The 15,325-nt window shown below is 42.9% G+C and overlaps 1 protein-coding gene across 1 annotated transcript in view; it reads left to right on the top strand.

The window, feature by feature from the left end:
- The window catches only part of MYO5B (myosin VB), a 696,980-nt gene that overhangs the window by 416,225 nt on the left and 265,430 nt on the right, over positions 1–15,325 (top strand). The window lies entirely within an intron of this gene.

Here is a 15,325-nt window from a genome sequence, read left to right as displayed (position 1 = left end):
TTTAGGACAAAAATCTCTGGTAAAATGTATGAAAAAAAGTACAGTATGTGTAGTTTGACAGGACTAAGGGCTACAGTATAGGGAAATTCTCTTCCATAATGGAGATTGTGGAAATTTCAGTTAGATTCTATTCTTCAAAACATTCTGAAATCTGATTGGTTAGTGGAGGCTACCAATGCAATCAGAGTCACCATTTCCCTTAGCAACAGCTTGTTTTTGTTTATTATGGTCTTGATATACCGCTTTTGCTTAAAGGTAAAAGCGGTGTACAATAAAAAAAATATAAAATAGGAACTCCATTAGAATAGTACAGAAACATTCATACATAAACAAAAGGGATAGCAGGAAAGAAGGGAAGAAGTGCAGGATTTGACAAGGTAAGTGGGTATCTGCTTTTGCCCAAAGGGCTAGTGCTTAGTAAGGGACAAAGCCAATGGCCTTCTAAAAAACAAAAAGAAGTTTTGAGTTTAATTTTAAATTTAGGCAGGGACAGTTCTGATCTAATATCTGCAGGTAAGCTATTCCAGAGAAAAGGAGCCAAGAAAAAGAAGGCAGAATGTTGTGTAGACTGTAACGGGCTGGCTTGGGAGAGGGTAATACTAATCTGTTGGGCATATAATGACCTCAAAGCATGAGAGGGAGTATAAGGAATAATCAGTGATGTTAAATAAAGGAGATTGCGGAGCTGGAGGGTTTTATGAGCAAGGACAAGGATCTTAAGTAGTACGTGGCTTATGAATGGGAGCCGGTGTACCTTAGATAGAAGAGGAATGACTGAATGAAAGCGTTAGCCCAAAATAACATATGGACAGCGGTGTTCTGCGAAGTTTGCAGTCAGCATATTTGAAACTGGGGAGGCCCTGTGTAAACTATGTTACAGTGGGATATGAATCCTTGAATTAAGGTATGCAATGATGTCTAATTGAACGTAATCTCTGGAGCCAGAAAAATGTGCTTTTTACAGCTCTAGAAATCTGTTGGTCAAATGCTGGATAAATCAGTAAAAGGTCATCAGCATACATTTTTTTAAAAATTGGATGCCACCAAGAGATAACACTGGGGAAGTACAAAATTCATTTGAAACAGACTAAAAATAAAGACATTTTAAAACTGTTTAAAAAAACCAAATCTAAACCCTACTTATTAACCAAAATACTTCTGAAACAGAAGAGTTTTAAGAACTTTGTGAAGTAATTGATAATCATTTAATAGTAGGGTTACAAGAGGACTGCTGAAAATGTTGAACAAAAGTGGAGAGAGAACTGATACTTGGGACACACCAGAGTGCAAAGGCTCTCTCATTCTCCCTGTCTCCTCAGATCGAAACCTTGGGGTCATCTTTGACTCTTCTCTCTCCTTCTCTGCTCATATCCAGCAGATTGCCAAGACCTGTCGTTTCTTTCTTTACAACATCCGTAAAATCCGCCCCTTTCTTTCCGAGCACTCTACCAAAACCCTCATCCACACCCTTGTCACCTCTCATTTAGACTACTGCAATCTGCTTCTTGCTGGCCTCCCACTTAGTCACCTCTCCCCTCTCCAGTCGGTTCAAAACTCTGCTGCCCGTCTCGTCTTCCGCCAGGGTCGCTTTACTCATACTACCCCTCTCCTCAAGACCCTTCACTGGCTCCCTGTCCGTTTTCACATCCTGTTCAAACTTCTTCTACTAACCTATAAATGTACTCCCTCTGCTGCTCCCCAGTATCTCTCCACACTCGTCCTTCCCTACACCCCTTCCCGTGCACTCCGCTCCATGGATAAATCCTTCTTATCTGTTCCCTTCTCCACTACTGCCAACTCCAGACTTCGCGCCTTCTGTCTCGCTGCACCCTATGCCTGGAATAAACTTCCTGAGCCCCTACGTCTTGCCCCATCCTTGGCCACCTTTAAATCTAGACTGAAAGCCCACCTCTTTAACATTGCTTTTGACTCGTAACCACTTGCCTCCACCTACCCTCCTCCTTCCTTCCCGTTCACATTAATTGATTTGATTTGCTTACTTTATTTATTTTTTTGTCTATTAGATTGTAAGCCCTTTGAGCAGGGACTGTCTTTCTTCTATGTTTGTGCAGCACTGCGTACGCCTTGTAGCACTATAGAAATGCTAAATAGTAGTAGTAGTAAGACCCAGATGGAATAACAACAGAGAATCTAAGGTCTGACAGGAAAGAGGTAAACCATTTGACAGTAAGATCACCAAGTTCAATGGACTGAAGACAGGATAAGAATAGAGAATAATCAGCAAGGTTGAATGCTGTGGACAGGCCAGGGAATATAAGGAGTGCAGTTTGTCCATTATCTAAAATGGACTGGAGTTCACTAGTCAGTGCTGTGATGATAGTTTCTGTGCTATGGTTTTCTCTAAATCCGGTTTGCCTAGAATGTAGAATCCTTTGATGGTTGACATGGCCTAAGAGTTGATTGAAAACAACTTTCTCTGTAAGTTGTGAGGCTATACAAAGATTAGAAATTGGATGTTAACTGGAAGGAGTAGAGTGATCTAGGAAAGGACCTTTAAGAATAGGTTTGATTATAGCATGTTTCCAACATTGAAGTATAATACTCTCAGAGAGACTCAGCGAAATCATGTGAAGATGTAGCAGCAAAAGATCATGACGTTGGATCCACAACCAGCCTGATGGAAATGGGTCTATTAATGACGTTGTGAGAGAAGTGTGTTTAATGGTGTTCTCAAACTGTTATAGTAGGGATTGAAAATGTGTTCAAGTGCTGGTGAGCAGGAGTGTAGGGGTAACTGGAAGACAAGGTGGAGAGAGGGTACAGTAGAAGTGGAAGACAAGGTGGAGAGAGGGTACAGTAGAAGTGGAACAAGGAGGAAGTTGCTGCAGATGGTCTGAACTTTATACTGAGACATCCAGTTCAGCAAATTCCTTGGCTCCCTTTATCCAGTCTAAAGTACTGGCTTATAACTTGGAAAAGGGTCCTAGAAGAATTCAAAGAGTTGTTAATGATTTTAGCATAATAATTTCTTTATAGTATTTTTTACTTAGCTATCTAATGACTTGCTAGATTACGATAATTGAGAATCAGTTGAGTGTTTCTGCCAGAAACATTCAGCCTTTACTTAGTTGACGTTTAAATAACAGAAGACCATAATGGAACCATGGGGATTTTTTATGAGGACAGGATCTCAGAATAGTACCAACAGATAAAGATATATCTGGAGAACGGAATAGAGGGGGAAAGAATGAATTCCAGCAATTAGTAGCTTCATCAAATGAGAGATTAAGGAAGTCGGCAGGCAAGTGAGAAAATAAAGGCTGAAATGTTGCAAGGTCATGTTTGATAAAACGATCCAGAGCGTGCTGGATATTAGAGGGCAATTGGAATGGAGTAATCACTTTGAAGGAAGTAGTAATTAGGAAATGATCACACAAGGGGGAGGGTCTGTGCGTGCAGCGGGGGAAAACAACCAGAAATGAGAACAGGTCACTTTGTATGATAATAAGTCCAAGGTGTGTTCAGCAACTTGGGTGGCAGTGGTTCACGGTGGGTGAAGTGAAGATCCTGTAGAAAGGAACAGAACACAGAGAGGAGCTCTAACTTGTGTGATAGATTCTGCGCCGAAAACTGTTGGAAAGTAGTTGTGTGGATGAGACGATGGTGCAGGCAGGAGGGTTTAGATTTGTTAGGACCTGGGCACCATTCTGTGGAAGGGGAGCCTACTGAAGGAGTATCAGCCATCGCTCTTTGGTGACCCCTACTAGTCAGACTTTGGATGTTCATATACCAGGCTTCAGAAGAAAAAATATGTGACCTTGAGCCAAGAACTGTCACTGCAATGACCAGGCTGTTGGAAGGCTAAGAGGGTGAGGTGGATGGGAGTGTATTATGAGGGGTGGGGAAAAAAAAAAACCTAAAGAGGAAGAAAACTTCTCATGGTGCTGTATCCAAACAGAGGCTGGTTCTTCTGACTGAGCTGGAAGCCCAAAACAACAGGAAGAAAACTGCTGTACCCTCAGGAAAAATAACAAAAGTATTAGTGTCAAAGCAGGAAAATGTTTTAGTAACCACTTAAACTTTAAAAAGAAATGTTTGCGGAGGTTTTTAAAGGTGTATTTGAATTCATTAAGTGCTCTGTTAATTCCCACATAGCCTGTTCTACGCCTATTTAATATAAATGTATGGTATAATTTATTTTCTTTGTACAATAATCATATACCTTGATGCAGTACTTTTGGTTCCACATGGGTAGAAGAATGTATGTGAAATATTTTTGCTCCACATCAGAACCCTCTGTTTCAGTATAAAAATAATAGTTTTTTAAAATCTGAGAGCTTTTCCTAATCATAGTGGGGATAAGTTTAAAGCTATTTGCATGGATAAAACAGTAGTTTATGTATGGAAATGGCTTGTTATAAAATTGAGACTCTTTACAGGTAAAAGTTTGCACATAAAGAAAACCCATAAGATCAATGATGGGTGGATAATATTGGCATTACTGCAGTAGTGCATATATATATATTGTTATGGTGAAGGGATAAAAGAAAAATGAGTTGGGGCGGGGGAGATATATACTTGATGATAAGATAATTATTTTGCAATGAGAGTCTAAAAAAGACTTAGGAATTAACATCAAAATGAATGAAATTTTGATGTAATTTAATTAACAAATTTAGCAAAAAGGGGTAAAATAAAATAAGGGATTACTGGGAAGAGATGTTGAGGTTTAGTAATGCATCCAAATTAGAGCAGAAAGAATGGTGACTTCAAAGGGTGTGTAAATTTTGGTTTGTTGTTTTTAAAGGTTGGGGGCGGAGCAAAAGAGCACGTCAGGAAAATTGGTCGGCTCCGGGCTGAGGAAAATTGATGGGCAGCAAGGAGGAAAGAGAATTGAGGGAACTGAAGCAAGAAATTTCATCCCACCCAATCCCTCCCAAAATTTAGAAGAGTGAGGGTTGGGATTGAGATCTTGGGTAATTTTGTAGTTGGGATAGCAATGTTTTAGGGATGTTAAAAGGGGTAGTTTAAGCCGCAGCTGCGGTTATTTAAATGAGAATTTTTCAAGCAGCCTTCATTTAAGGACAGCGAATTTACTGGCTATATGGATTTTACAGTGTAATCTGCTTTTGTGTGAAACTGCCAGAAGCAGAAGTGAGGCCTTGACGTCACCGCTGGTCTCACTTTACAAGGTGGTTCATGGAGTATTAATACATTTGATGGAATCAATACGTGCAACTAGATCGGCACTGACTAGCTTTATAAAAGGTAATAAGAAAAGTGAAGGTTGCATTGAAATATTGATAATAACATTTTTATTTGTGCTGGTTATGAATTTTTGATTGGTTAATAAAGCTGCGGCCAAAATTAATTTTCCAATTTATAAAGTTGTCATAGTATTTTTTCTTCATGTGTGTGTGTGAGGAACGGATGCAATGCAAGTACCAATATTATGTCATTTTTTACATATTTAAACTGCATTGTGCAGAGACATTTCTGAGGAGTAGAGTTGGGGCAGAGTTAGGACTTAAACTTTCTATCAGTAGTGGAGATTTTTTTTTTCTCAACCTAACCTTAATCATTCTTTAAATACATTTAGCGGCCACAATGGAGTTACAGCTCGGCTACCGTGTGGCTCTTGTGGTAATTTCATTTTTGGTGCGCTTCCAATACGCACGTCCGAAAAATAATTAAATGTCATTTAAATTAAATTGTGTGGGTATGTATATACAATGCCTTATACAAGTTTTCACATTCTTGGTCATTTTTCACATTCTGCTGTCTAAAAAATATAATTCAAAATGAATTAAAGCATGAGTTCCACTGATCTACATAGTAGACTGTATACTTTCAAGAGGAAAGAACAAATACAGAAATTCTCAAAAAGTAATTAAGAAACTGAAAAATCTTGGTTACATAAGGTTTCACACCCTTGATCATAGCAAACCCAAAGTAGCTCTGTTTTCAAAAACGTCTTTAAGGGCCATAATGGGGGTAATTTTATAACAGAGTGCCAATTTTAAGCCTGTTTTATAAATGTAATAAACCAACATCCCAAACGAAAGGTGAAAAAAATCATACATGTTTTCTGTTTTCCTACTTTTTTTAGACATGTACGGTCATACAGTTTTATAAAAGCCATTTTCAGCATGTATAATGGGCTTCCAAAAAACAGAAACAGATCCCAGCTGTGAAGGTCATTCGGCACGTAGTTTCTTAAAACAAGTAACCCGACGTGGCCATATTTCACCCAAAGGATGCATCAGGGGTAACTCTACAAAACAGACATATAAACTAATAAAAATTAAATACATCAAAAATAACAATAAAAAGCAAACAATAATCTAAAACATATATCAACCAAAAACAGTCTATTTCCAAATGTTAAAATTTCATCAAAAACAAACAAAAAACCTAAAAGCCATATATAAAGCAAAACATAAAATCACAAAATCTATTTCCAAGTTTTAGGTCTCGTAATCGAAACATACAAGGCAAAAAAAAAAAAAAAAAGCACAGAAAAACATTTTTTGCAAGCATGCACAGTGAATTCCATTGAAACAGAAATAGGATAAAACAAGTGAACGCATTTATATGGTTGTTAGCACCATAGGCAAGTGTTTATTTATTAGTATCTATTAATGAATGCACCACTTCTGCTTTCACTTGTTTTCTCTTATTTCTATTTCAATAGAATTCACTGTGCATACCTGAAAAAATGTTTTTCTGTTCTTTTTGCCTAGTATATTTTGATTATAAGTTCTAACACTTGGAAATAGATTTTGTGATTTTATTTATTCATTTATTTATGTATTCTTGTGTCCCACTATTTTCCAAATACAGGTTTTGGTTCAAAGTGGCTCACAAGTTTACAGTCAGATGAAGTTACAGTAGTGTTTATCAGTTACAAAGAGAGGCATTTTCAAAAGAAACGTCTAAGTTGGAATTTGGACATCTTTGTAAAACGTCCAAATTCGGAGGCAGGGAAAAGGTTATTTTCGAAAAAAGATGGACGTCTATCTTTGTGTTCGAAAATACCATGGACGTCCTTGGATTTGGACATCTTTGATTTTCGGCCATTTTCAAAAACAAAAACGTCCAAGTCTAAAATGTCCAAATTCAAGCCATTTGGATATGGGAGGAGCCAGTATTTTTAGTAGACTGGTCCCCCCTGAGATGCCAGGACAGCAATCGGGCACCCTGGAGGGCACTGCAGTGGACTTCATAAAATGTTCCCAGGTACACAGCTCTCTTACCTTGTGTGTTGAGCCCCCCAACCCCCCCCCCCCCCAAAATCCACAACCCCCAACTGTACACTACTACCATAGCCCTTACAGATGAAGGGGGGCACCTAAATGTGGGTTCAGAGGGTTTCTGGTGGGTTTTGGAGGGCTCACTTCCTCCACAAATGTAACAGGTGGGGGGGGGGGGGGGTATGGGCCTGGGTCCACCTGTCTGAAGTGCACTGCACCTACTACTAAACTTCTCCAGGGACCTGCATGTTCTGTCATGGACCTGACTATGACATCTGAGGCTGGCAAGTAATATTTTTAATGATGTTTTTTGAGGGTGGGAGGGGGTTAGTGACCACTGGGGGAGTAACGGGAGGTCATCCCCGATTCCCTCCAGTGTTCATCTGGTCATTTCAGGCACCTTTTTGTGCATTATTCGTAATAAAAACAGGTCTAGGTGAAAACATCCAAGTTTTATTCCTGGACGTCTTTGCTTTGTTCCATTATGGCTCAAAGACGTTCAAGTCTTAGGAACGCCCAAGTCCCACCTCAAACACGCCTCCGATATGCCCCCTTGAGATTTGGACGTCCTTGCGACGGACTTCTGACAAAGATGTCCAAAATGCGGTTTCAATTATACTGATTTGGCCATCTCTGTGAAAAGGATGTCGAAGTGCCAATTTGAGTCACTTTTTGGACGTCAATCTCTTTCGAAAATGAGCCTGAAAGTATTGTAGAGCATCTGTAGTTTGTGTTTAGTTATAGAATTTTTTTGAAAAGCTAGGTTTTCAGGTCTTTTCTGAACTGGAGATAGTGATGCTTCTTATGGCTTTTGGGTATTGAGTTCCACTATTTGGAGCCCAGGTAGCTGAATCCATTCATCTAGATGGTTTTGTAGATTGTTTCTGCAAATGGGTAGGTGGAGAAGTAGGTAGCCTCTGGCCTCTGTGCTGCATTTCTTGGGGATAGTTCTATTAGGTCTAGCATGTATCGAGGAGACATTCCAAATAGTATTTTGGAGCTGAGGGTGCTTATTTTGAAAAATAGTTTTTCCTTGACTGGCAGCCAGTGTAGCATTACAAGTAGTGGGGTTGCGTTCTCGTATTTTGATTTTTTTTTTTAAATATCAGCCTTGCTGCTGTATTTTGGACAGTTTGCAATGATTTTATTATGTTTTTTTTGCATCCTGCATATGCTGCATTACAGTAGTCTAGTTTTGATAATATCAATTGTCCTGTTAGCCGGAATGATTGTCTAGGAAAGTAGTCCCTTATCCTTCTCAGTTTCCACGGTGTTTTGAAGCATTGTGATGGAACTGTGATACTTTGCTGTCCAGAGATAGGTGTTTATCAAGAATGATTCCCAATATTTTTAGTTGTGTTTTGATTTGGTAGGTTTGGTGATTGATTGTAAAGTTTTGGTGAGTTTTGGCGACCCTCAGGGGGAGGAATGCTGGCTTCGGCCTAACCCCTGGTAAGCCTTTCCTCAGCTGAGAGGTACCCACCTCTACCACCGGCTGCCTTTCAGGTGCTGTGGAGGACTTGCAGCTCATCTGCATATCCTTACAGCCTTCTCCGGGGTGACACCCAGGTCCACCCCGATCCACTCAGGGCCTCCGCTCTAGGTGCCCAGCGCTCCCACCAGGTGCTGTGGAGGACTTGCAGCCCTTCTGCATTTCCTCACAGCTGTATCCGGGGTGACTCCAGTTCCACCCCGACCTTCCCAGGGCCTTCTCTCCAAGTGCCCAGAGTTCCCAGGTGCTTTTTGGCTAGGATCAGGCGACCCTCAGGGGGAGGAATGCTGGCTTCGGCCTAACCCCTGGTAAGCCTTTCCTCAGCTGAGAGGTACCCACCTCTACCACCGGCTGCCTTTCAGGTGCTGTGGAGGACTTGCAGCTCATCTGCATATCCTTACAGCCTTCTCCGGGGTGACACCCAGGTCCACCCCGATCCACTCAGGGCCTCCGCTCTAGGTGCCCAGCGCTCCCACCAGGTGCTGTGGAGGACTTGCAGCCCTTCTGCATTTCCTCACAGCTGTATCCGGGGTGACTCCAGTTCCACCCCGACCTTCCCAGGGCCTTCTCTCCAAGTGCCCAGAGCTCCCAGGTGCTTTTTGGCTAGGATCAGGCGACCCTCAGGGGGAGGAATGCTGGCTTCGGCCTAACCCCTGGTAAGCCTTTCCTCAGCTGAGAGGTACCCACCTCTACCACCGGCTGCCTTTCAGGTGCTGTGGAGGACTTGCAGCTCATCTGCATATCCTTACAGCCTTCTCCGGGGTGACACCCAGGTCCACCCCGATCCACTCAGGGCCTCCGCTCTAGGTGCCCAGCGCTCCCACCAGGTGCTGTGGAGGACTTGCAGCCCTTCTGCATTTCCTCACAGCTGTATCCGGGGTGACTCCAGTTCCACCCCGACCTTCCCAGGGCCTTCTCTCCAAGTGCCCAGAGTTCCCAGGTGCTTTTTGGCTAGGATCAGGCGACCCTCAGGGGGAGGAATGCTGGCTTCGGCCTAACCCCTGGTAAGCCTTTCCTCAGCTGAGAGGTACCCCACCTCTACCACCGGCTGCCTTTCAGGTGCTGTGGAGGACTTGCAGCTCATCTGCATATCCTTACAGCCTTCTCCGGGGTGACACCCAGGTCCACCCCGATCCACTCAGGGCCTCCGCTCTAGGTGCCGCGCGACTAACGGCGCGCGGGGCATTTTTCTCTTTGTATCTAATCTTTTTCCAGTTGCTAAAGTACCTTAATCGTTTATGGCCCCTATTCACATTCTCTTCCTAGCTCTGTCCCTTCCTAATCTTTTCCCTCACCCCCTACCTCTCTCCGCTACAGGAACTCACTTCCCATCCATTGACTTCATCACCTCACCTTCTCTCCTACCCTCTTCCTCCTTTTTGGCTTTTAATCTCCATCTCTTTCTTCCCTCCATTTTGCCTTCCCCATTCCACCTAAATACCTCTCGCCTTCGACGCCTTCGTGGCCACACCTCTCCTACTCTCCTCCGCTCTCTTTTACTCCTTCTCTTACTCTCAGCTGGTGACATCAATCCCAATCCTGGCCCTCCTCACCAACTATTATCCAAACTCTACAGATCTCACCGTGACCTCTCTAACCTCATCTCTATTCCTCTACTCCCCTCCTCTTCTCTGCCCTTCTCTTGCGCCCTATGGAATACCCGCTCTATCTGTAACAAACTCCCCTATATCCAGGACCTCTTTATCTCGCGTCACCTCCATCTGCTCGCCATAACAGAAACCTGGCTCTGCCCTGATGACTCTGCTTCAGTCGCAGCCCTGTGCCATGGCGGTTATCTATTTTCACATACTCCTCGCCCTGCTGGCCGTGGGGGCGGTGTTGGACTACTTCTCTCTCCCTCCTCCAGGTTTCAACCCCTTCTTCCACCTCAATCTCACTGTTTTTCCTCCTTTGAAGTCCACTCTATCCGCCTTTTCTCTCCTCTGCCTCTTCGAATAGCGGTCATTTATCGTCCCCCTGATAAGTCCCTTTCATCCTTCTCAGTGACTTTGATGCCTGGCTTGCCTTCTTCCATGATCCTTCCTCCCCCTCTCTCATCCTTGGTGACTTTAATATTCCTGCTAATGATCCTTCCAACTCTTATATTTCCAAGTTACTCGCTTTAACGTCGTCCTTTAATCTCCAACTATGCTCCACCTCCCCCACTCATCAAAATGGTCACTGTCTAGATCTCATCTTCTCCTCCAACTGTTCACCCTCTAGTTTCCTTGCCTCCGATCTTCCCCTCTCTGATCACCATCTTATAACTTTCACACTTAAATCTCCTCCCTCCCAGTCCCGTCCTATCCTATCTAATTTATCTAGGAATCTTCACGACATTGACCCTTCATCTCTATCCTCCCATGTTTCAAACCTCCTCTCTACTGTGGCACCATCCACGTCTGTCAACGAGGCTGTTTCTTTCTTACAACAATACTCTATCCTCTGCCTTAGACACTCTTGCACCTTTGATGACCCGCCCTGTAAGGCGTACAAAACCCCAACCTTGGCTGACTTCTAATATCCGCTACCTACGTTCCTGTACCCGCTCCGCCGAACGCCTCTGGCGGAAATCTCGGGCCCTTGCTGATTTCTTACACTTTAAGTTCATGCTGACCTCCTTCCAATCTGCTCTTTTACGTGCCAAACAGGATTATTATATCCAACTGACCAACTCTCTTGGCTCTAATCCTCGACTTCTCTTCACCACATTGAACTCTCTCCTCAAGGTGCCCCCTCCCCCAACTCCCCCTTCACTATCTCCTCAGACCCTTGCTGAATTCTTTCACAACAAGGTTCAAAAGATAAACCTTGCTTTCTCTACCTCACCAGCTCTCCCTCCACTAGTCCATTCCCCTCTCTCTCCTTCCCCTCATTCCCTTTCCTCCTTTCCTGAAGTTACTATTGAGGAAACTACACTTCTCCTTTCTTCCTCAAAATGTACCACCTGTTCCTCTGATCCCATTCCCACCCACCTTCTTAATGCCATCTCTCCTACTCTTATTCCTTTTATCTGTCACATTCTCAACCTCTCACTTTCCACTGCGACTGTCCCTGCTGCCTTTAAACATGCTGTGGTCACACCTCTCCTTAAGAAGCCTTCACTTGACCCTACTTGTCCCTCTAATTACCGACCCATCTCCCTCCTTCCTTTTCTCTCCAAATTACTTGAGCGTGCTGTTCACCGCCGCTGCCTTGATTTTCTCTCCTCACATGCTATTCTTGACCCATTACAATCTGGTTTTCGCCCTCTCCACTCAACCGAAACTGCGCTTACTAAAGTCTCCAATGACCTATTACTGGCTAAATCCAGAGGTCAATATTCCATCCTCATTCTTCTTGATCTTTCCGCTGCTTTTGACACTGTCGATCACAGCATACTTCTCGATACCCTGTCCTCACTTGGATTCCAGGGCTCTGTCCTTTCCTGGTTCTCTTCCTACCTCTCCCTCCGCACCTTTAGTGTTCACTCTGGTGGATCCTCTTCTACTTCTATCCCTCTGCCTGTCGGCGTACCCCAGGGTTCTGTTCTTGGTCCCCTCCTCTTTTCTATCTACACTTCTTCCCTTGGTTCATTAATCTCATCCCATGGCTTTTCCTACCACCTCTATGCTGATGACTCCCAAATCTACCTTTCTACCCCTGATATCTCACCTTGCATCCAAACCAAAGTTTCAGCGTGCTTGTCTGACATTGCTGCCTGGATGTCTCAACGCCACCTGAAATTAAATATGACCAAAACCGAGCTTCTCATTTTCCCCCCCAAACCCACCTCCCCGCTCCCCCCGTTTTCTATTTCTGTTGATGGCTCTCTCATTCTCCCTGTCTCCTCAGCTCGAAACCTTGGGGTCATCTTTGACTCTTCTCTCTCCTTCTCTGCTCATATCCAGCAGACCGCCAAGACCTGTCGTTTCTTTCTTTACAACATCCGTAAAATCCGCCCCTTTCTTTCCGAGCACTCTACCAAAACCCTCATCCACACCCTTGTCACCTCTCGTTTAGACTACTGCAATCTGCTTCTTGCTGGCCTCCCACTTAGTCACCTCTCCCCTCTCCAGTCAGTTCAAAACTCTGCTGCCCGTCTCATCTTCCGCCAGGGTCGCTTTACTCATACTACCCCTCTCCTCAAGACCCTTCACTGGCTCCCTATCCGTTTTCGCATCCTGTTCAAACTTCTTCTACTAACCTATAAATGTACTCACTCTGCTGCTCCCCAGTATCTCTCCACACTCGTCCTTCCCTACACCCCTTCCCGTGCACTCCGCTCCATGGATAAATCCTTCTTATCTGTTCCCTTCTCCACTACTGCCAACTCCAGACTTCGCGCCTTCTGTCTCGCTGCACCCTACGCCTGGAATAAACTTCCTGAGCCCCTACGTCTTGCCCCATCCTTGGCCACCTTTAAATCTAGACTGAAAAACCCACCTCTTAACATTGCTTTTGACTCGTAACCACTTGTAACCACTCGCCTCCACCTACCCTCCTCTCTTCCTTCCCGTTCACATTAATTGATTTGATTTGCTTACTTTATTTATTTTTTGTCTATTAGATTGTAAGCTCTTTGAGCAGGGACTGTCTTTCTTCTATGTTTGTACAGCGCTGCGTATGCCTTGTAGCGCTATAGAAATGCTAAATAGTAGTAGTAGTAGTTGTGGGGTTGTGCATGCTGGATAGGACCAGGAATTTAGTTTCTTCTCTGTTTAGTTTGATTTTGAAGGTTATGGCCCAGTTTTCCATAAGATCCAGGGCCTTTGTTGACCTTATCTAATATTTCTGTGATGCTGTTGTACTAGGCTGCATTTGGTTTGCTATTTGCTAAAACACTTACAAATTCTATTAAATATCATAGAAAAAATTATACAGGAATTAGAGAGAATTAAGTCTTTTTAATTACTCACCCACCAGCACAGCATCAGACATCAGTTTCAAGTTATAACAAACTTACAAAATCTAACATCAGTACATCTGGTAATTATAAGTAATTAGACTAATTAAAGAAGGAAGAAAAGTTTGTTCCTCATACAAAGGTCACAGAACAGAGAGAAAGTAGAGAAAAGGCAAACAGAAAGAATGAAGGAAAGAAAGATTCATAGCTATAGAGAATTAGTTTTTATGACGGGGAGGGAGTAAACTCCCTTGGGAAAAACCATAGGCCATTGGACGGATCTGAAACACTCTCTCTCCAAACATGCCTGGTTTTTCAGAGTTCCTTTGTCTGCAGCAGGGTTTTATAGGTTTTTTAGGCTGTTGTGAGCATCCACCTCTCCTCTACCCTGGACCAATCATAGGTGCTACACATGGGCTGGAGAGTTGTAATTGGGACTTTCATATATGCTGGAAGCTTGCAGTTTGCCCTTGCCACACCTCTAACTCACTTTAGTAACAGGATATACCAGGTATCTGAATTGCCTTAGCAACATGAGACCCCATTAGAGCATGTGACCAGCTAGAAATTCCTTCATTTGGCTGATAGGAAAAAGAGTTTTGGGGGATGGGAAATAGTGCAGTATACCTGAAATAAAACTTAATTATAGACACTGTGGTTAAAAGATATGTGATTTTTTAGATAATGTGTTTTTTATTAATGTTTTAGATGAAAAGTTTAACATTTGGAAATAGATGTTGTTGTTTTCGTCTATATTTTTATTTTTGATGTATTTAATTTTTATTAGTTTTTGAAACAGAAAAACGTTTTTAAAAATGTCATAAAGCACCATTTGGATGGATTTCTTCTAAAAATGTCCAAATTGGTATTTTCAAAACCTGTTTGCATTTCATTTGCAGTGCATCCAAATCACAAGGGGGTGTGTCTGGGGCATTTCAAAGGGTGGGCTTAGGGCGTGCTTAACACTTGGACATTTTACAGACATAATGGAACAAAACAAAAACATCTAGGGTGAAAACTTCAACGTGTTAGTCTAGACCTGTTTTCAGAATGAATAAGGCACAAAAAGGTGCCCTACATGACCAGATGACCGCTGGAGGGAAAATCTGTGAATAAAAATAGTACTTGCCAGTCTCTGTGACAGCCTCAGATGTTATAGTCGGGTCCATTACAGCAGCATACAGATCCCTGGAGTAGTGTAGTGGTGGGTGCAGTGCGCTGTAGACAGATGGACCCAGGCCCATACCTCCCCCTACCTGTTAAACTTGTGGTGGAAACTGTGAGCCCTCCAAAACTCACCAGAAAACCACTGTACCCACATATAGGTGCCCCCTTCACCCATAAAGGCTATTGTAGTGGTGTACAGTTGGGGGTAGTGGGTTTTGGGTGGGTTTTGGAGGGCTCAGCAGACAAGATAAAGAAGGAACAGTGAGATATGTACCTGGGAGCATTTGTATGAAGTCCACAGCAATGCCCCCTAGAGTGCCCCATTGCTGTCCTGGGATGTCTGGGAAACCAGTCTGCTAAAAATGCTGGCTCCTCCTACATCTCAGTGGCTTGATTTTCTATGTTTTTCACATGTACAGAGCATAAAACCTTGTTACAAATGGTATTTTTGAAAAAAAAAAAAAAAAGATATTTTGCACGTTAGAAAATGATCATATTTCCTATTCGGATTTGGGATGTTTTAGTCCGACTTAGACATCATATCGAAAATGCTCCTCCACATGTCTA

This window comes from Microcaecilia unicolor, chromosome 2, assembly GCF_901765095.1.
Source record: "Microcaecilia unicolor chromosome 2, aMicUni1.1, whole genome shotgun sequence".
Taxonomy (NCBI): domain Eukaryota; kingdom Metazoa; phylum Chordata; class Amphibia; order Gymnophiona; family Siphonopidae; genus Microcaecilia; species Microcaecilia unicolor.
The sequence above is the reverse complement of the archived record's forward strand: the minus strand, read 5'-3'. Positions and strand labels throughout refer to the sequence as shown.